Here is a 23,660-nt window from a genome sequence, read left to right on the forward strand (position 1 = left end):
TCTCCCTGCGTTGATTGTTCATCTTCTTCTCTACCTCTATTTTCAATGCATTTTGCAGCCAACAAGCAAAATTAAATCTCTCCAACCTTCAAAGTCAACATTATTCTCTGACGCCATGCCCCTCTGGCTCCCCACCACACCCACTGCAGTAATTCTCTCCTGCCTTTCCCTGCCACGCACGTTGGGAGTGACACCCAGACTGAATATTTGCACGATGTCGCCTTCAGCTCACCCCTCCATTCATTGCAATCAACTCCCCAACCCCTCCTCCACGGGGACGGCTCCCATCCACATTTCACCCGAGAACGTCAGCTCTCACCCCCCCAGGTCCCAGCATGGCGGCCTGCGGTGTGTGGACTCCCACCTCCCCGTGGAATCGCCATCCTCCTGGCTTCCATGACACCACCCTGTTCCGCCCACTGCCTGGCTCCCTCAGATTCACCCTTATATGCACTTAAAACTCATTTTTCCTGAGGCCTTTCCTGAATTCCACGAGGGGGTCCTGCCTCCTGGCACACCCCAACCCTCTCGCTGAGCTCAAACCTGGTTCTTGTTGGGAACAAAGGTTTCCTGGTCTTGCCACCAGAGCTTCTGATTAAGTAGTACTACATGGGAGCCAGGAAGCCAGGTTGCAGTGCAGAGGGTCACCCCGTGCGGAGGCACGGCTGGGCACCACACTCCCCGCTTTATGGTGACAATCTCTTTGGCCACCTGCCTTTTCTATGACCTACAAATTCCATCAGGACATAGGTCTTGTCTGTCTTGCTCAGCACATTTCTCCAGGAATCTCTGGGTTGCTGCCAAATCGTAGATGTTTCCTGGAAGTTCATTGAGTAGACAGGGTGGTATTGGGGCCGGTGTGGGCTGTTAGGGGGAAGCTTTTTCAGCGCTGCCGTGAGAAGAAAATGAGCACGGGTGCATAGTTTGCATTCGCTATCATCATTTTCCATCATCCATGTCTACATCCCCTTCACTTCAGTCAATGTTTTACAAAACCATTGCAAACCGTAGAAATCTGTGATACATTTCAGATATTCAAGCCCTACAGCATCCTGGTTTTATACAATCTGAATGCTGACTCATTATTTATTGTATCTGCTCTCTCAATGGTTAAGCAGGGATAAAACTTACTGCACATATTATTATGAGGAATGAATGAAATGTTGTCCAGTGGGGTTGGTAAAGTGCCTAACACATAGCACGTGCTCAGTAGAGGAAGCGGCCTCAGATTATTGTAATTATCATCGGCACAGCATCATTCATTAGTTCGGGGAGTATTTTTATTAAGGGTGATAATGCCACCCAATCTACTTTTTAAACTCTTTTATTAGAAGAATATTGCATGCATTACTGTTCAATATTTCTGAATTTCAGATAGACCATGTCTATAACATCAACCTACTCTCTCTGAAGAGGAATGACATTTGACATTGATTTAAAGTAGAACGTGGATATTTTTAAATGAGCTAAGTTAAACTTACGTTTGCACGTATCCGTTGCTTTGTTTAAATCTGGAACCTCATTATTAACAGAGCACAAGCATCACAGACTTCATACTGCTTTGAGTGTAACCTCCACTTTCGACTGAGTTACAAAGTGCCTGTTTGCCTTGAAAAATATTTTAGGCTTGTTTTGAAAAGTTATCACACAAGCTGTGTTGTCAAGCAGCCTGCCTTCTAATTAGGAAAACTTCAAGCAACTAGGTAATATTGTTTGTGAAGAAAAATATTAAGCATGAGTCATTATCTATTATGCCTTAAAATAAATTACTGAGTGTCAGATTTTCTGCACTTTCTCCTCTTTAATTAACACCTGGGTCTTGACTGGATGGATTTAATATTTTTTAAGGACAAAAATAAGAAGTCTTTGAGATATTAAAATATTTTTAGAAATAACTCAAATTGCCCCATGGAAAATTTTACACACCTCTTCATGCATTGGATTATGTTTCTTTTATAACACAAACTAAGACCTTTAGGAATGTACATTTGAGCTTCCAGTCTGATATGCAAAAATTCCCAGAATCCCAGAAAAAGGTCCTTGAACTTGATGGTTATCATTAGAAATTAGAGCAAAAAGAAAAGCGTATTAATTTCCCCATTTTATCTCTGATAGTTTCTAATATAGTTTTAAATAAATTTTCTTTAAAAATTAAACCAAAACATATGAAGGAGTATGAAAAAGATTACAATTTATTGCCATATGTTGGCTGGTTAAAGAACATAATACTCTTTAGGTAGGAAGATGAAGCAGAAATATCAATATTTGGAGAGGACATGCCATGCAGAGCATGGCATCAATACTATGCTAACAGATACTATTAATATATTTACTCAGAATAATGTGGAACAGTCTTGAGAACAGATCATGAGAATGCAAATTAGAAAAAAGTAAAAAATAAGAATTTAGAATTTAACAAAGTTTACAATCCATTTCTGAGTCAGTAAACATTTTGTTGTCATTGTAATGATTTCACCCTTGACTTTGAAAAGTGTCCAGTGAAAAAAATTAACAGAAAAAAATGCACTTCTGAATTTTTATTTTCATTTGACCTATTCTTAGTACTTTTGCTCCATATTGCATAAACAGAACACAGGTTTTTTTTTTTTTTAAAAAAGCATTTAATTATATTTTGTAGTGTGGGAAGATGATTATGTTAAGACTGGCACTAAGCACTGCAAACTTGGGCAACCGCTGTTCTCCATTAATAGGTAGCATAATTGTACTACGCACACATCATACAGAGGAGTGAGAAAACAATTCCGATAATGAACCCATGGTGAGTTCTCTAAGGTTCAATACTTACTCTCCGACATTGCTGGATGCTTACAAAGACTGATAAAGGTCTAGACCTCTCTGGTGGGCTGGTGTGTGCGATGTGTTCTGTATTTAATTTTTGACACTTTAATGTGCAGTCACAGCATGAGAGGCTTGTTCTCAAAGTGGAGTTTTAAGCAATGGCGAAATGACTAATAGAATTTTAGTGCAAGGTAAGATGTGACTGTGCAAGGTAAGAACTGTATTGGTTTTAAAATGTGCAATGTCCCCCATTCTCCAATTGAAGATGCCACCCAGGAAAAGGGATTTATGTAAACTCTGCTAGACGTTTTAAGCATCTAAAATAAGCTAAGCTACTTTTATATAATAATATTCAGCATTTTTCTCAGGGCAAGGGTTTTTTTTTTTTTTTTTTCATTGCTTGTCATACTGGGAAGCTTATGAGTGACATATTCTGATTATACTGGGAGAAAAATTCTTTCCTTAGGAGGCACTGTGTTAATTCTACCAAAGAGGACAATTTCAAAATCCATGACAAATTAGTTGACATTTCTTAACAGTCCAAAGCCATTCTAGAAAAGGGGAGAACATGCAAAAAGTTCATAATTTGTCCCAATCAACTGAGCACGGCAAACCCGAGGGAGAACTTTCTTGGGAGAACTTTCTTGGCCTCCTCCTGTCCTGTTTCCAGGATTGAACAGGGAAGTGAGAGATGACACTTCTGCCCACCTGGGGTCGCCCTTCTCTCCACACTAACCTCACTGAAATTGAGTCTTTTTCACCAGATTATAACATAGAAGACAGTTCGATCTCATATTTTCACTAATTCTTACTTATCTTTTGTGAAATAATAATTAAACCTATAGTCTTTAAGTTTTAGTAAGTATATTGAATAAATGAATGGAAGGATTTTGGAAAATTATTTTAAAGACATGTAATTATCTTTCTTAACACTACCAATAATTAGCATAACCTCTTAAGACATTATGAGAAGAATGCCTTGGTTTTAATAGGTCGTATTAAATCATTTTTTAAATGTTGAAACATAATTCGCTAAGTACTTTTTATAGTGAATATTTTTCCTTAATGTGATATTTGAAAATGACAACTTTTTAAACTTCCCTTTTTTCCTTAAAAATAAATTCTTTTTCCTTTCATTGTATTCTACCATGGGACCTTGTCTTTTTTAATAGACAGCTCTTTTAAATTTGTTTTGATCAAAGCAGTTTGCTGGTTGGATAATTATTATAAGTGGACTTTAAATAATTATATCCAGACTTTCCAAAACACCAGTTTTCTCAATACATATTTTTTTTATTCCTTTCTCTCTCTCCCTATCATTCCCCTTGTTCTGTGGGGAGTAGCTCGCAGAGAGGGTGGGGTTTGTTCACAGAAAAGACCACTTGGAACTGCCATGAACATTTCTGTGACATGTTGGGTATTGCATAGTTTGAGCAAGTTCTGTTTTGAGTATTTTAACCACATAATTAACTCTAATGCCCTTGTGCCTAAAATCCCCAGCCATAAATTATGCAAGCTGTATTGACTGTTTCCAGATTTATATTAACAAGTAAACACAAAATTTTAAATTTTACATTATGTAAATATTTAAAGTATGATTTACATATATTTACATAACATTTTGCTAATTAAACTAAAATCACATTTACATGAAAAAATAATTATTTATCCTACACAATTTAAATTAACCAGCTTTTAATTTCCATGAGGTAAATATAAATGTAGGAGGATAATGAAAGTTAAGTTTTATATTTAAGAATTGATATTTAGAAAGCCAAATTATTTATTTAAAGCCAACAGATGCATACAATTTTTATCACTCCACTTGAATCTGAATTGAGATATTAAATAGAAGTTACATAGATTTTATGTTAGCTCATGATTCAGAGGAATACAGTGAAATTTTTCATGTTATTAGAGTTTTCTATTTTATAGAAAATGGTCAAAATGAAAAAAAAACTGCAGAATATAATGTGAAGAAAAGCATTCTATAAAAAAGACACCTGCATTTGAATGTTTATAGCAGCATAATTCACAATTGCAAAGATGTGGAAACAACCCAAGTGCCCATCAATACATGAGTGGATTAAGAAAACGTGGTATATGTACACCATGGAGTTCTACTCAGCATAAAAAATGGTGGAACTACTTCCTGTATTAACCTGGATGGAAATGGAAACCATTCTTCTAAGTGAGGTAACACAAGAATGGAAAAACAAATGCCACACGTACTCACCATTAAATTGGAACTAATCGATCAAGACTTATGTGCACGCACGGAAGTAACATTCATGGAAATCAAGCAGGTGGGGGGGAAGGGATGGGTAAATTCACACCTAAAGGGTACAAAGCACACTATCTGGGTGATGGGGACACTTTGACTCAAATGGTATGAAAGCAATTTATGTAACCAAAAAGTTTGTACCCCCATAATATTCTGAAATAAATAAATACATACATACAAATTGCATTTAAGCCAATTATGACTGATGAGAGAAAGTGAAGGTTTGTAAGGAAAGCAGCAGAATAAATGAGAGCCCTCGTGCCAAGGACGGCACGGCAGTAGCTACGTGGACAGATGAGTGCACCTTCCTGCTAAGAAGGAGTGTCCTGGAGAGACAGAGATGAGGCGTTTCACACAGGTGTGGCGGCACGCTCTCTGGAGAAAAACCTGGGTTTGAGCCCAGGCTGCACTGATTGCCATGGTAACCAGACCAGGTAACTATCTGTGAGTCAGGGGTGATATATCGGGGGTGGCTGTACTGACAGAGGACACGGATCAACAGCCCATGGCAGCAACCTGGGCCAGCGTCGGGTGAGAGCTGGGAGTGGTAGGTGACAGGTGGATGGATTTGCCCTGGGGAGGGAGGCCCTGGGGGGAACCAAAGCTGACGTCTCGAGGACATTTGACCAGGGCAACGGTGGAGGGTGAAGGAATCACGATTTCAGGATTGCACTTGGAGTGCACATCTGCACTTGGAGGTCTGTGCACATCTGCACTTGGAGGTCTGTGCACATCTGCACTTGGAGGTCTGTGCACATCTGCGCTTGGAGGTCTGTGAGACACCCTTCTGGAAACGCCAGAGCAGCACTGTGCTGTGCGAGAGTAGCTCAGAGGAGAGGTGTGTACCCAGGGACACGTATGTGGAAGGAGCCACCGTAACCCAGGCGCATTTCAAAGCACAGGAAGGAATGCTGTCGTTCCCAGAGAGAGAGCGTAGGGTGAAGCCTCTTTCTCCGGCAAAAGTAACGGGATGTGCGAGATGCTGATCTGAAACTGCACACCGTGTCCCGGATAACCCGGCTGCTGTGTAGGGAAATAAACGTGAAGAACACTCACTAACGTGTGTAGAGGCACCTTGTACTGGGCGTTAAAAGACAGACTGAACAGTGTACTGTATGGGCAAGCGGGGGGCAGTAAAGGTTTGGGACTGAGTGTGGGGAGATAATGGACAAAGACTTCACTATTACGATGATATACATGGGGGGTGGAAGGGGAGCACGCATAGGAGGATCTTTAGAAAGTCATGGGCATAGTTCAGATTTGAGTTCCCCAGAGCCTGGATTGATGGAATTTCAGAGGAAAGGACAGGACGCGGGAGGAAGAGGCAGGACATGAAGACTCCAATGGGCGGGATGCACGGTTGACTCACACCAGTTCAGGCACAACCGACTCAGGCCTGTCTTTCATAGTCCCCAAGAGTTTCCTCTTAGGATGTGAAGATTTATAATTTTTTAGTGCCATTACATATTAGCTGATATAATGTTTGCCACCCTTGCTGCCTCCTCCGCTGCCTCATTGTATGTGGCTGATACGGAAAAGCAAAACAAAAATCAAAATAGTGTAGCTAGTGCTTATGTTCTCCTTTCCAATCTGAACATTCTATGCGTTTGTTTGTTGTTTGTTTTATTTTCTGAAATGTGAAGATGAAGAAATGCCCCCATTGGTATCAAAGAAAAGGTGTGTCACTGAAAGTATTGAAAATAAATTTATTTGAGAGAGTCAAAGAAACCCAAAGAACAAAAATAATGTGGATATGTAAAAGTACATATGTTAAAAGAAGAAAACATTTGCATTCAATAATTGAGGTGGGCCCTTTTCAAAATAAAAGGCAAACTAGGATGAGTTGCATCCATACTTTAATTGTTCCAAGTCATGTACGTCTGTTTCTCTACAGAGGAAGTCCTACATTGTGAGTTCAATTACAAATCTTTGTCGGTGTGTTTGTACGCATCTTAGTTTGCGTGCTTTTGCACTGGAGAACATATTTAGAAGTATACAAATGCTGAAAGCCAAGTCAGGGAAGATAAGAGTAGAAACTTTAAACATATATTCTTTGTTTCAAGAATTCAAATTTATGATTGCTATAAAGCAGGCATGACTAACAGAAGGAAAACAAAAGATTTCTTAATCAAAAATCGAAGGCTGCAAGAGACAGTAAATGATAATAAAATAATTGGATTGTTCCTCAAATATGTCCAGGGTCCTGGCTGTCCTAGAACAGACAAAAGCTGGCTGACTCAGAGATCTTTTTTTTCTCTTCAACATGGGACCATTAAGATGAAACCATAAATAAAAGAAAGCAACTGACTGTCTCTGATAGCTCTTTGGGCTGTCGGAGCAGGCATGTGGGGACGCCATCGCGTCCCAGTCTCCACATTTGCCCGCAGAGTGGGTCATCCCAGGAATAGGACAGGCCTGAATGTCCCTGTGGAGTTTCCAGACTTGGCCTAGAGGATGCCTATGGCTCTAGTCCAAACACAGGCTGAAAACAGGAAGGAAGAAAGTCAACCAATAAAGGGCCCCCAGTCACTCCTTACTGCACAATTATTTGCGAGAATGAGAAGAACATCATATGAGTTTTTATCTACAAGTTAGAAGGCAGTTCCAGGTTACATTCTGATGTTGTCTTGTGACTATTCATCTTTGATATATTTAAAGGATGTATATGTCTCATAAAGGATCCATGCAAAGCCAATTTGCGGTTCCAAATGTCTCCATTATCTCAATTTTCTCCATATTTGCAGACGAAATGCCCCGACACTGAAAATCACTTAGATGCATGAACCAATTGGTCAATCCAAAGTGATGGGCAGATATAAAATATTTGGCAATGATTGTAAATTTCTGTAAAATTAGTTTAGTGAAATATAACATGTGGATTTGTATAACGTAAAGAAGCAAGGCTGCACCTTCCCCTCTCTGAGCCCTGAGCTGTAATGAGTTTTTTGTTCATGTCTACCATGTTTCCCATCGTATTCTCCTGCGTAGTATATGATCAATAAATAATTGCTGATTGAACAAATCCACTATCTCATAAGAAAATAATTTCCATTTTGTAGTACGCAGAACTTGAAATCAGATAACTGAATTATAGTCTCGGCTCTATCTTTAAAAGGAGGTGATGTGGGCACACTGACTTATATTTGTCTCAGTTGACTCATTTATAAAACGAGAAAAAGAACAATGCTTACTTCACACTGTTGGTATAAGAATTAAACATGCCACACAGGAAAATATGTATAAATAACAGCTCTTATTAAAAGTAGTTGTAATAATTCAGGCTGATCGAGAAAGATTTAGAATCCCTCTGAATGACTTGGTGCTCCTGGTGTGGGCAAATTCAAACCTGGAGACCGGAAGCAAGAAGACGGCGCAGCACGATGTGATCCTAGTAACATCCAGACTGACTCACTCGTTTTAGGGGAGAGCTGTCTGAAACACAGGGACTCACGGATACCAAAACATTGAAAAGATATTCTCTGTTTAATACAGAGGATTTTGGCCCTTGGGAAGAAGAAAGAACTTTCAACAGAAGGTTAATATTTTGAAAGAAATTCGAAGTAGTTGTCAAATGCTGGGTAAGTGCAAACATTCGTCTCCGCGTGACTAAGAATCGTGTGGTCAGAGCACGTCTGCCCGGCACGTTGTTTTCTGCAATGCGCCATCACGCTAGTCCCCAACTTTGTCCCCGTCCTCGAGAGTTCACCCTTTGAAAGTCTGAGCAAAAAGGAACATAGTTTGAAGGTAAATTTTAACTGCAGTTCACGTGTGGGGTGTTCCTTTTTTGACAATTCATAAATCAGATGGAACTGAACCCAGGGAAGAGTGATTCTCACGTGTCCACGATTTTTATCCAGGCACATAACGGCCACTTAAAGTTCTTGTTAAAGAAAATATCTCAACAACAAAGGCTGAATTAAGATTCTTTTTCACTAATCAGACTTTGTATAGAACCCTTATAAATTAGAATAATGTTTTACAGCTTTAGAATAAAGCTAATTTCAAGACAATTCCATACACACCCTTTGAATAGACTCTAACTATATTACAATGAATACAATGGGCTTCGGAGGCAATGGCATTTCAGAACGGAGTGCAAGAAATTCCGCAAAAAATTCTTCACCAAGTATCATACCAAGAAATAATGCATCTCACGATCCTGTTAATCTTAACCCCCTTTTCTATAAAATTTAATTTTCCATAAACTGGTTTGTCATTTTCTTCAGGGCCATATAGCATAAAATGTGCGTTATGCATCACACCCACATTTTCCTGTATCACGAATTGTCTAGTTTCCAGGCTTGAGTGTTAGGGCTGTTGCCCGGCTATGAAGACAGAGCTGAAAATGTGCACTCAGGAATCAGTGGATTGGGGCTTAAAGACTGGAAACTCAACACCCTCTATAAGAAAGTTCCAAAGAAGGGGAAGTAGTGATATGCCCAGTTTGTGTATGTTAGTGGTTATCAAGTCTCTTCTTTTGTGGCAATTCCAGTTCTCACCTCTGTCATCCCTCTGCTAAGTTCTCCCTACGCAGAAACCTTTATCTTACTGGTTTCCAGTCTTCAGACAGAGGTAGAACTGCAGTGATGGCCAACAAGATGAGAATGTCATGGAAAACTGTCTCCTCTCATTTCTAGGGCCATGTTATACATCCCACTCATCTATTCTTCTATTCAAATCCAGGAATTCATTGAGAACCAGTTACGGATCAAAGCCAGTATTAGGAGCTGGAGACAAATACAGAAAAAAAAGTTAAAATTGCCTTATAGTTTTCAAAGCAGAAAGAATGCGAATGAACCCATTCGATTCATTAAAAAAGGATCCCTAATTTGTATTAAAAACAGACAAGTGCCAGGGACACAACTGTAAGAAAAACACAGACCTTGGCATGAAAGAACGAGGGATGTAGTAGAGGAAATGTCTTTGATAACATGATCATAATAGTACATGAGTGCAAAATAGACGTATGTCCTCAGTACAATACACTTAATGGGACCTATGGATGGCTTCTTGGAAGGAGTGATGGAAAACTTGTGTATCAACAGCGACCAAAGTTTTCCAAGTCATCCAAGTAGAGAAAGATAATCTTCATAAATGAATTAGCATACACAAAAATCCATTTCATCCTGTTCTTCCTAGACATTATTTCACTCCATTTTTCTTTTTGTCGCTATGTGATATCACTGGCTTTTTTTTCTTTCAGAGTCTACATATGCACCAGTCTTATTTATCCACCCACACTCACACACGCATGCATGCACACAGACCCACACAGGGACACACACAGATACACACACAGAGTCTCAGCATCCTTCCCTCTGTACGCATCTCTCTTCGGTTGGTTGCTTTCTCCACCTCTTTCCTTGAAACCAGAACCAATTTACTTGAAGGAGCTTTATGCACTTTCTTCCTTCTTCAACACTTACTCACAAAACCCAGCAATCAAACTTCAATTCCTACTGCTTCCCTGAAGCCACTTTCTAAAGGGTGGCATGCGGCCACCCATTTGTCACCACAGCTGAGACTCTGCCAATCCTTTTCCACTTGGGTGTTTGGAGTCTTCAACGCCACTTGCTATACTTTGTGGCATTGTGAAACATCTTTGTAAGCAAACTAAGTATATTTTGGAATAAGGCATAGTATATATTAATCAATCAATCGATTTCTTCTTCAAAACCATCTTCCCAACTTTTTTTTTTTTTTTTTTAAATATTCACTTCTCTGGGTTCAAACTATTGCAGTCTGCTTATTAACAACAAAACAAAACAAACAAACAAAAAACAACTCTTTTCCTTCCCAGGGATTATTTGGTCTCTTTCCTCTCCAAAAGAGGAACCTCTTCTTGTGTGACTCTCCCGGCCTTTTCCTTTGTCATGTTACCACTGTGAGGATCACGTGGCATCCCTGCTGGTGTGCACACCTTGATCACTTAGAGCATCCTTCTGTCCCAGCTATTCAAGTTCTACTTACACTTTGAGAACCAGTCCAGAAACGAACCTACTCATGAAGTCTTTTCTGACAAAAATTATTGCATAAGGACACTTTCTCATTTTCATTTTTAATACATTTATCTTAACTTCCATTCATTTATTTCCTCGTTTCATGAGTTTATAAGATCAAATGTAATACAGTGAACATGCACTTCAGAATCAGAGAGATCTGGGTTAATCTAGACTCCCATTTACTGGCTTTCTGACTCTGGGAAAATTACTTACTTTCCCCAATTCTTCTTTCTTGTAAGTGTAAAATGAGGCATACTAGCCACTACCTTGGTTAAGGGTGAGGTTGGGATGAGATTATATTTAGTGTCTAGCGTACTGACAGAATTTTGTGGGCATGCAACAAATTGTAGTCCCTTCACCATTTCTGCATCTTTTTAGTATCTTCTACCAAAGGAAATGTCTACTGAAGGAACACCCAATGCCTTCCATATTCTAGCATCATTCTTCTACCACCCTCTCCTTCTGCCTTCCCTGTACCTGTCCATCCAGCTACTCTGCAGCCCATACACAGAAGCAGCAAATTCACTATATGCTTTTGCATTTCTGACTGTCGCTTACCCTTGCTAAGCCTTAGTCTCTTCAACTGTATAGGGGATTAAAATTTATCTCACAGAATTGTCAAAGGATCAAATTGAAGACTATGTAAGGAGAATGGCATCATTCAGAATATAGTAAAACTCAAAATATAGTTTCCATGGTGATGATGGTGATGATGGTGATAAGGATGTCCATCATTGTGACAATGGAAAAATGATACTTGAAACTGTCATCCACACTGGGAGATTATTTATTTTTTTCCCTAACAAACTCTCACACTGCTGTTCTCGGGAGCAATAGAGGACTGCATAAATAAAGTCATAAATTCTTGCACTTAGAGAGTGGTGCCCCAGAAGTAAAAAGTAAAAACACGTGCAAATTGTAAGAGCAAGAGCCTCATAGATTAAAAAAAAAAAAATAGAAAGCCTCTGTTAATACAAGAAAGTCAGCTCATTAAGTACAGAAAGGTGTCTATCGAAAGTGGAAACACTAAGAGCTCAGAGTTTTCTGCAGTTACTCTATCAGCACAATACTGAAATCCGAACACGGCAAGCTGCGATCCCAAGTAAAGTTCGTTATCACACAATGATGTAGACAACGTAAGAGAGGGAGCTGGAGTGAGAACAAAACATCCACCTGGCCATTCCAGCGTTATTAATGTAGGAACACCAGGGAAGACTTGATGATTAACATAAGAACCACTCTATCCTCTTTCTATGAATCAGTCTGTTTATACGCCCTTGTGCTTCCGTGCATGTGTGCATTCGTGCTTTTTCTTTTTAAATTTTTCCTCGGGTTTACACAACTCCTCTCTTTGGTATTCCTCCGAATGCCCACGTTGAAGAGTTTACTTAACACTTCAGGAAGGACAGCTGAACCGGGCAGACCCAACCGATACCGCAGTGGCTCTGGCGCCCCGAGGGGGGTCGTCAGACAGGTGGGCATGTCCCCCCACAGCGGTCACCGTCCTACTGCTCAGACACCATCAGGTCAGAGGGTCTCTGTGCTGTAGTCATCCTGTTCTGCAGTAGCAACCGAACACACAGACTAGAGACCACATCTAAAAATGTAACAAATAAGTAGAGCGTCCTTTAATTTTACAAAAGTACATATTAATATATTTCAGCCTGGAATGCAGGAAGACCTTCTAAATTGCCTTGGATCATTTGAGAAGTCTTTCCAAAAATGTTTTGAATATTTGAAAGCGATGGGAACCTAATGACTGAGTCATCAAACCACAGTCCAGAGGAGGCAAGCAACCTGGACCAACGACAAATGAAAGCTTCTGCCTCGGCCAGCAATGCGGGGCACGGCAGTCTGCGGGTTCACAGGGGACGGGGAGTCACTCGCTCAGCACCTCTTCAGAATCGCAGCTGAGAACAACAGCTGCAACTGCCCGTGGCCTTGTCCACAGCCACTGTCTGTCCTCGTAACAGACGGCACTTTGCAGCCACTGTCTGTCCTCGTAACAGACAGCACTTTGCGAGCGGACACGCTACGAGCAGTTCTAATACAGAAAGGAGGAGCCTGGAACCCCACCCATCACCTTGGGTGCTGGGGGCCCCCAGCAGTTCAGGGGTTACTGCGCTCACATATGCAGAAATCCAAGACAGCCTTCTGGCATTACAGTTCCACACACACTGGGCTATTTTTCCTAAAATAATGTTCTTTTAAAAAAATAAGAAATAAACACAAATAAAACCAAAAACAACTCCAATCACGTAAAGGGATTTCTTGTTTTGTTTTTCTTTTATTCCTATGCTTAAGGGCTTATTTCCCTCGTTTTGAACTTAAGACTAATGCTCCTTGCCCTTTGTGATCTTTTACTTTTAGATGTAATTTACCCATTAGAAAAGAGGTAGCAGAATCATGGCCTTAGCTTTTCTCCTATTAATTTTAAACAAAAATATAGAAATATGTTTTATGAGGTTTTTTTGTTTGTTTGTTTTCTTGCCACAGAACCTTGACGTGGGTAATTTCATGAGGTTCACCCCTCTGGAGAATGTTCTCCCTGATTCTGTCATAATACATTTAAGAAAGTCCTTGGTCAATTTCAGGCAGATATCCAATCTGTCCCTTGAGGGGCAGAATTCTTTGAAAGCTCAGTGATGGCAGGGAGGCTTATAACCGCCCAAATGTCAGCTTATCACAAGAGGCTGAGTCCCCAGCATGAAAGAATTCAATCTCACCTCGCTCACACCCACTCAAACACCTCCCGTTCTTGGTTTTCACATTTTCCCTATACAATTTTAGTCCTCCAATATTCAGGACATTTATTACCGATGTTATGCTAAAACGTATCTAAAAGATCTTAGTACAAGATATTGTGACGTGGATCTGTTTAATTCTAACTAGTCCAGCACAAGAACAGGAAGATGACTTTTCTCCTTCAGCACTTGTGAGCGGGCTTCCTGCATGTTCCACCTGGTATCAAAAAGGGATCTACTTTGAGATCTGGTGCCCTTAACTCTGCATTCTAAAGGTTACAGCAAAGTGCTGACTGCCAGAGTGACCAATTTACTTTAAAAATAAACGACAGATTTCCTGGCAGTTTTAACAGGTGTATAGTCAGCAAAAAAAAAAAAAAAAAAAATTGGATTCTAAACTTTTTACTCTTTGACATTGTCAGTTGACTCAGCTGGTTAGAAAATTATGTCATGGGGTCATGCCTTTGAGTTTGAGCTCCAGACAGGTCTATAAAGGGGGTTCTGTCTCCAAACACAAAACAACATTCATTCGTAGAGTGGACAAGACTGCATGGGTCGGTCAGCACAGAATCAAGGAACAGCAACATTTTCAAACCAAAATAAAATATTGAAAAAATATATAATATCTATATTCTCTAGAGTAGTGGAAATTTGGTTTTAAATTCCAGCTCTGCAATGACTGTCAGGGAATCATTGGCCAAATTCTTGACTTTTTCTAAACTTCAGCTTCTTCCTCTATTAAAAAAAAATAAAAAATGATATCGTAACACCTTGTGCATGACTATCAAGAAAAGGTTAAATATTATAAATGTAAAACTACATCCAAAAGAGCTTGATATAGTGAATAAAAGTTACTATTTTGTCCATATTTATTTTAATTTAAATACTTATATAGTCATAATGACCTTTAAATTTCATTACACATCTCATACTTCAAATTCTTACATGACCAGAAACTGAAGTGAAAGTTCAGTAAAAACTCATGAGGAAGAAGAGCTCATCGTCTCAGGCTTGATGGCGAGAAAAGCCAAACTTCTCACGTTACAAAGGTAACTTGCTTCGAAAGAGAATGAGGGGAAGGATAAACGCCACGATTACGCCTTCATGAAACGATTCGCTCGCTGGGAGGCACCTGGTGCTACTTCTCTCGTGGTTCACGCCTGCTCTCTCCGCACTTCCAACTCCAAACAGCTTCGTGCCTCAGATGCACTCAGTCTTCTAACTCTTTGCCGCAGCTCCGTGAGCACCTGCTGCTACGGAAGGTGAGTTCTGCCTTTGCACCTGTCTGGCCGCGCCCCAGCCTGGCCCGGCTTCCTCAGCCTCTGCAGTCCCCTCCTCCTTCTAGCACACAAGTAGACGAGTGGCCTGATCCACGCAGCCCGAGTGCATTGATTCGTCCCTCAACTTCAGCACTTATTATCCATAATTTTATCTGGGATTTAGTTAATTCTCTAGAGGCATAGTGTATGTGTATGTGTGTGTGTGTGTGCACTCATCTTTCCTTTTGGGCTCTAAGCACCCAAGTGCCAAGGATGATGTTTACCCATTTCTGTTTCTTTAGATTAAGTGCCTACTACAGCAGAACGCACAAACTACTACTACTCCTCCACACACACACACACACACACACACACACATATACACAGGACATGCCAAGTAAATTTATTTGACTCTGCTCTGTTCTTCTTGTTTTCGTGAGTTGAGCACCACCATTCCGTACCCTGATTTTGTGACTTTTCTAAGAAGCTACTTTTCTGTTGAATTATTAATAAATGAATTAATCAAATCATTCCATGAGAACATTTCGAATTAGAATATCTGGAACTAGCCTGGATTGCCATACTTAGGGAAGAATTGAGCAACAAATAGTAAACAAGCAACATTTCTAGATGGTTTCACACAGCAGCCGGCAGCAGTCCCGCGAGTAACTGGGTCAGCTCCCGAGGAAAAGTACAGTTCGCCTTCCGCTTTCCCGGGCTCCGTGCGCTGTTTGATGACCTTTAGAAGGAGGTCTTTAAATGTTTCCTTGAGATCAAGTTTCTAAGTGCTTAGGCTTACATTTTTAGGTATATGTTTTCTCTTTTGCATCCATTAAGCTCAATCCCACAGTGAGTGAGAATTATAGAACAGTAGTTTAAACATGTTTGCTCATAGCTGCTGCCAGTTTGATCATAATAGAACACTTTCACGAAAAAAAAAAAAAGAAATTCAATTAAAAACTACATTATAGAAATGCTAAGGGCCTAATTTCAACTAAAGATGGCAATGAAATTTAAAGTAAAGACAGCAAGTGAGTGTTTTAATGTGCTCTTAACTCCCCAGATATAATGCAGAATCACCAATAATGTATGACTGCAAAAAGGATATTCACTGCGTGGGTGATAGACATCCTACAATTTTGCCAAGGGCATCAAAGGCTCACATAATGTCAAAGGGAACTCTAAGTATTGATCAGGGGCCATATTCAATTATAAGGTTAGAATTTTAATTTTAACCTCATTTCATTGTTTTCGTGACTTCACTTTAGTCCTGTGATACTTTTGAATTGCTTTCTTATACTGAGTTTATATGTACCTTAGGAATACAAGTATGAATGAAAACACTGTTTTACAGAAAGCATTTTTGGGAGAGAACATGGATATTGGTCAAACTCACCATTCATTCATTCATTAATTCAATAAATATTTATTGAGTACTACTTTGTGCTGAAGATGGTTCTAGTCTTCATAAAGCTTACTTTCTAACAGGAACCGATGACAATAAAAAAGAAACACAATAAATAAGTAAATTATAGAGGATTAGTGGGTGATGAGGGCTATGTATAGCATAACACAGAGCAGGGTAGGGGGCTGGAACAGCAGGTGGCACGTGGCCTCTGCCCTCATGGGGGGTTCATCTGCCACTGTAGCCCACACTCCGCTCTCCCACAGCAAAACCAACCACAGCTTTCTGGGTGGTAAAACCAACATTTTCATGTATGTGTTTCTCTCAGTGGATAAAAGATATTAGACTTTCTCTAAGATTCTAAAAGAAGGATCCACAACACCTAATTTTTTAAAACTTAAAATACAGCATTATATTAGATGGCTGGCTAACTTCTCTGGTAAATAGTATACAAGTAATTTATATACTAAATTCTACACAATTTAATAAACAAACAAAAAATGCAGTAGCTTCAGTCTTTCTATGTTGCTCCCGACTACGCCTGTCCAATAGAAACAGAACATCAGCCGCCTATAAAATGTTAAAGGTGAGAAGCCACGTTAACAAAGCAAAAAGGTGAAATTGATTTTAATAATATATTTCATTTACTCAAACATGTCAAAGATATGATGTGGACTGGTATTTGTTATAAAAAATAATTAACGAGATATTTTACATTCTCGTCTTCATACCAAGTCTTCAAGATCCTATGTGCATTTCATACAGACAGCACCTCTCACGTTTGAGGAACCCACATATCACAAGACCAGTGCATGTCGGCTCAGGGCTACCATCGCCACGAGCTGAGTTCTAGACCCACTTGCACTGTCCAGCGTCAGAGGCAGCAGAAGTTTGCCTTCATTGCTTCACGTCAAGGAGTCATGAATCCTGAAAAGCAATGGATGAAACCCAAGCGGGTTGTGGTTCTCCGTTTCCCATGGACAGCTCCAGGTCTGGGATTCAACGGACGGGCTTTATTCAAGAGCAACGAGAGCAGGACATTTTGAGAGCTGCCACTTGCCGCCCTGCGCATCTCCAAATGGGGCGACGTGTGGAGTGCCACACGTACAGAGTAATGACAATGACGATGGTAAAGACGGTGACTTGCAAGCAAGCACAGCGCCCGGTACACAGCACACAGTCCGAGGAATTCTCACAACTGCCCTGATGTCTTCAATTTACAGAAAAGAAACGCAACACACAGCGTAAGTAATTCATGTGCTGCTATGGAGCTGGGAATAGCTGGCACCAAAGTGGGAACCCAATTCTGGCAGTCTCAAAGTGTTTGATTTTTCCATTTGCTGTCCTGTTTTACTTAGACCTTCCTAAAATCAAGAGGATTTTTATTCAAGAACAAAGCTCCTTACAAAAACCACCTGTAGAGGATAAAGTCCTCTCTGTACAAAAATCACTTGCTGCACAGCGGAAAATGCCTTAACGCACGTCTTATGGATAAGAATTTGCTTAAAGTACTGGATAATGATTACAAGTGAAGTGGATATTTCCAACACTTCAAAATTCCATGTGTATAGAAGCGATCGATATCTGGGATAATTTTAAGCTACACATTAGCACCTGCTGACTTCTAATTATGAGCATTTTATGAACAGCTGAGAGCACGAGCGACTCAAACTGCATGTACAATGAGCACCCACCGAAAGCTCATCTGAAGTACAATCCATCACCCACGTCAACGTGACAGGGGACCGGGCGGCGCACACGCCGTGTCAGACGCGGTGATTAAAGGGAAGGGACACGGTACGAGTCCCGTGACTGCAGGTGGCTCTCCATCACCTGCCGTTGCTAACTGACATGGAACCTGCTCCTGGTTTATGAGAGTGAGGAGACAAAGTGTACATCCTCTCAAATGCAAATAGCTGTATTAATAATTACTCTTCCATCTGCCTAAATATGAACTTTATTAATAACATTGTCATCACAGTTCTGTACCACAGCACTGACCAGAGAAATCAGACAAGGAGAGAGTGGGCTAAAGGGAGAAGGGTGTTGGGCGGGGACAGTTTTTCTATGAAGTTATATCAGTTAAACATGATGTTTTTCACTACTAAAATTTCTTTTAATAAAATGTATGATCTTTCCACGCTGCTCGCTAATACATAATTTATATTTGGCTAATCCGTTACCTAACTGAGCAAACATTTTTGAATAAATAAATGCACCATAAAAAATCCACAGTTACATGGATGTTTCTAGAAGCTCTATGTATAATTGCTAAAATTTGGAAGCGGCCGGGATGCCCCTCAGTAGGTAAATGAGCAGATAAACCGTGGTTCCTCCAGACAATGGAATGTTAATGTCCGGTGCTAAAAAGAAATGAGCCATCAAGTCATGAAAAGGCTTGGAGAAAACTTAAGTCATATCACTAAGTTAAATAAAAGCCAACATAAAGGCACATACTGTATGATTCCTACTGTATGACATTCTGGAAAAGGCGAAACTAGGAGGGAAGTAAAACTCTCCGTGGTCCTCAGGGCTGGGGGGCAGGAGGGACGGGCAGGTGCAGCAGGGGGCGTTTAGGGCAGTGAAAATGCTCCGCGTGTTACCGTAAGGGGGGACAAATGCCAGGTGCCTCTGCCCAAACCCACAGAGGGCACAACACCGAGAGGGAACCCTAATGTAACCTACAGTCTCCGGGTGACACTGACGCGTCAGCATCGGTTCACAATGTGGATAGCGGGGCCGGCTGCTGCGTGTGTGAAGCGCGGGGTATAGAGAACTCTGTACCTCCTGCCCAGTTTTGCTATGAACCCAAAACTGCTTGAAAAAAATAAAGTCTATTAAATTAAAAAAAAAAAAATCTTACAATATGATTTTCCAAGAAGATGTAAGCTTTCTGCAACCAGAAAGTGAATTACTCCAGACATACAACGTCCTTAGTCACTCCCATGAAATGTAAGACTTGGGTTCACAGTGTTATTTATCTAGTGACTGTCTTTTGTAAGATACACTGAAGCTTAAAACTTTTCTCTTTTGCAATTTGGGAATTGCCAGCAGTTAACCAAAATAAAATCTGGGCACTTTTCCATCACCTTCTTTCCGCTGTGCTTTGTGTCTCTCGCCACCAAATTCAAGCCGAGGAGAAAGGGCAGAAACTCCCCCAAACTATCTATTATTCATCTCAATTTTTGCTGGAATGGCTTCAGAGGGCCCCTCCCGCCTCGTGGAGGTGTCTGTCTGGTTTCCTCTGACTTCCACAATCCAGAGGGGCTCATTCAAAGCGGCCTGCTTGGCTGGCTGGTGGGACCTTTCCATATACATCACTGTCTGCCTCTGACAACACTGTCGCCGCCTCGTGTTTCAAAGCACCAGGAAACGAAACCTGGGAGCTCCCAACTGGAACCGCTGTTTGCTGCAAGGTAAATACAAGCAGGGCAGCGCGCTGTAATTTCAGGGTTATGATAGTCTTAATAAATGATGCACTTGATGTGTTATAAATCATCTCCCTCCTACCAACTCTCCTGGTGGCCTATTAGAATACTCAGTGATTGTGACAGTTAATAGCAGCTACAATAAATGATGGCAATGATTACATTTTTACAAAGGACTTCCAGTTAGAAAAGAGGTGGGTTAAAACGCAGAAGGCCTCTCGCTTCTGAATCCCAAATAAGCAGTCCACCTGCCTGACACGGGCCTCCTCTGGGCAGGTCACTTCATCATGTATCTTGGAAGAAGTAAGCACAGATGTGACATACCTATTTAGAAATAGGCCAGGCCTCTACACAACATTTCAGGCTCAGAATGCATCTTAGAGAACATCTCACTTTCCAGATGAAAGATAGAGGTTCAGAGACATGCCAAAAATCCAAAAAGAAAATAAAGGCAGTGGCTCTTTCCTGACTTTATTCTCTTTTTTGATTTTTGACATCTCTGAGACTTTATCTTTTATCTGGAAAGTGAGATGTTCTCCAATAGCAAAGATGAGGAAACAACCCAAGTGCCCACCAATACATGAGTGGATTAATAAAATGTGGTGTTTGTATACCACGGAGTGCTATTCAGAATAAAAGGATGGTGATCTAGTATCTTTTGTAACAACCTGGATGGAATCGGAGGCCATTCTTCTTAGTCAAGTACCGCAAGAATGGAAAAACAAACACCACGTGTTCTCAATGCTAAATTAGAACCAACTGAGCAACAGTCACGTGCACGTGTGGAAGTAAGACCCAAGGGAAACCAAGCAGGTGAGGAGGAGGGGATGGGTGAATTCACACCCAACAGGTGCAATGCGCACTATCTGGGTGATGGGCACACGTATAACTTTGACTCAAACTGTACAAAAGCAAATTATGTAACCAAAACGTGTTTACCCCCATAAAATTCTGAAATTAAAAAAAAAAGAAAAGAAAAGCAGATCATTTAAAATCAGACAAAGAAATTTTCCTCTGAAACTCAGGGCAACCGAAGAGAAAAAGAAATGGGCAAAGAATAAGAAGAGACACAGGAGAAATACGGGAGGCAAAACATTTTGCTCTATCCCATTAGTAATCAGGGGAAAAAACGAGGGAATATCGTTGGCCACATGATTGGACAAATAATAAATCCGATGCGTTTGTGAATGTGTAGAATTTTGAAGAACAGCACTTTAGAGACTCTCGGTGGGGCCCCGGAGTGGTGTGTTCGTGCATTTATGCTGGCGGTTGGTAATAACACTCAGAATTAGGCAGCAACACACATGCTTCGTTCCAGAGGGAAAAAAAAAAATCCCTTAAGAAAAGCTCACACATGAAGACAGGTCCATAGGTCCATATGCCTAGATGTTCACTGCAGCATTCTTTTTTTTTTTTTTTTTTTTTTTGAGACAGAGTCTTGCTCTGTTGCCCGGGCTAGAGTGCCGTGGTGTCAGCCTAGCTCACAGCAACCTCAAACTCCTGGGCTCAAGCGATCCTCCTGCCTCAGCCTCCCGAGTAGCTGGGACTACAGGCATGAGCCACCATGCCCGCTAATTTTTTCTATATATATTTTAGTTGGCTAGATAATTTCTTTCTATTTTTTTTTAGTAGAGACTGGGTCTCGCTCTTGCTCAAGCTGGTCTCGAACTCCTGACCTCGAGCGATCCACCCGCCTTGGCCTCCCAGAGTGCTAGGATTACAGGCGTGAGCCACCGCGCCCGGCCAACTGCAGCATTCTTAATAAAAGAAACTAGAAACAAGGGAAATTGTTCATCAAATTTTGGTCCACACCAGGGAAGAGTAAGTGAAGAGTTTGTTAAGAGGTCGGTCGCATTAAAAAAAAATCTGTTTTATTGTTTCAGTTAAAAAATCAAGTCCCAGCATAATATACATCTGGTGTGGACTGCAGGTCTGTGTCCCCCTAAAACTTGGCACGTTGAACTGCTGATCCCCAACGTCGCGGTGTCGGGAAGTGGGGCCTTTGGGAAGCAATGAGGTTCAGGTGAGGTCATAAGGGTGGGGCCCCACGATGGGATTAGTGTTCTCATAAGATGAGGGACACACGAGAGCCTCCTCCTGTCCCCACCCCGTGAGGACACAGGGAGAAAGGGACTTCTGCAGGCGGGGAGGTTTCACAGAGCAATTCTATGGCCCTCAGCCCTGGAACGTGTACGGTAACTGTTCCTAAGTGGTCACAGGCAAGCTGCCATACATGAAAAGTGAAACTTTTCATCGGTTGGTTTCTTACATGCACTAGTTTAACAGCCCAGTAACACAGCGGTTTCATTTCTGACGGAGGTCTGCGTGTCAATGTATTTTTAATTACAGAATTCACACGCCCACCTCACTGGTCAAGGGTTTCTGTGCTACAGTTGGTTCTAGTTACTTTCCTACTTCTCAGACCATAATAAGTAATTATAACCACGACAGATTTGTTAATGGAAATGAAGCAATCATCTAAAATGTAATCAATCTTTTATCCTTTTTAGAAACAGAATTAAATAATGTACATAAATACCTAGTTAAAAGAAAAAGAAGTGGAAATTCCAAAAACAACTAAGCCAAGATTTTCTTATTTCAAAGAAGAGGGTTTTTATCATTCTGACACACTTCAGTCTAGAATTAAATGGCAGCAAGAGTAAGACAGCATAATTTGCACAAAAATCTGATGATAATACCACAGTACATCAGTTATTTTCTAATTTTAACTTAGTTCTAGTGCTTTGGGGGAAAAAAAACTTAATTTTTCTGAAATACTCATTTTCCAAGGAATTTGAATTATTAAGATGGCCCTCAAATGCAAACTCACACATCATACTACCCAATTTTCTATTAAATAATCAGTGAATTTAAAATTTAATTTAATGATGCCTATATATATAGACCTATTAAAATAATATTTTAATCATTAAAAGCAATGTACTATGTGCAAGCTTCTACTTTATTGTGGGTCTAAGTGTTCCTTTTAAAATAATTTTATAAAAACAGATAGAGATATTGATACAAATATAATGTTTTGTAATAGAGGATATCAGGGATACCTACTATATAATTTTGCTAATCCAGTCATTCTCCCGACAGATTTGATCAAATTCATGGTGGCTCCACTATCTTGTCTGATAATATTTCTGTCTCCTCAATTTTGTGAGGGGATTTGGTTGGGTTTGACGTCTTATGTTGCCTGAGATCCAGTTATTCATAGATTTACTGGTTATAAGACAGTTTCAATGATCAAAAATTATGGGATTTCTAACCCCAGACGTAGAGCTAGGGATCACTATTTACCAAGTGCTTACGCTTTGTCTGGCTGTAGAGCAACGTCATCATGTTAAATCCTAACGCTGACCCTGGCAGTTGTTCCAGTGTAACAGTGAAGACACCAAACCAAGGCACGAGTGGATGAAAGAAACTGTCTGAAACAGACCCAGAAAGCACCAGCCAGATCTCGGCCGTCTGTCAGCCCTCCCACCTGTCCCCGTGTGGTGGCAACGTCACACCTCACAAAATTAGGGCTCTTCAGCATAGATGTGACCAACGGGCCACCTATCACCAAACCAAACCATGTCACGCGGTGAAGGGTAGCCCAGAGGGGCTGTGGCTGGGCCTAGCTGGACGATGAGACCCAGGAATTTTCATAGAAGTGACACTTTTAGTGAAATGGGGAAAATTCTGGCTGGTATAAGTGAAAGTCACTCTCTCATCAAAAAGACAATTTAAT

General features: G+C 40.6%; 1 protein-coding gene across 1 annotated transcript in view; it reads right to left on the reverse strand.

The window, feature by feature from the left end:
* Positions 1–23,660, reverse strand: part of CSMD1 (CUB and Sushi multiple domains 1) — a 1,254,382-nt gene that overhangs the window by 601,642 nt on the left and 629,080 nt on the right. The window lies entirely within an intron of this gene.

This window comes from Eulemur rufifrons, chromosome 12 (genome assembly GCF_041146395.1).
Source record: "Eulemur rufifrons isolate Redbay chromosome 12, OSU_ERuf_1, whole genome shotgun sequence".
Lineage (NCBI taxonomy): Eukaryota > Metazoa > Chordata > Mammalia > Primates > Lemuridae > Eulemur > Eulemur rufifrons.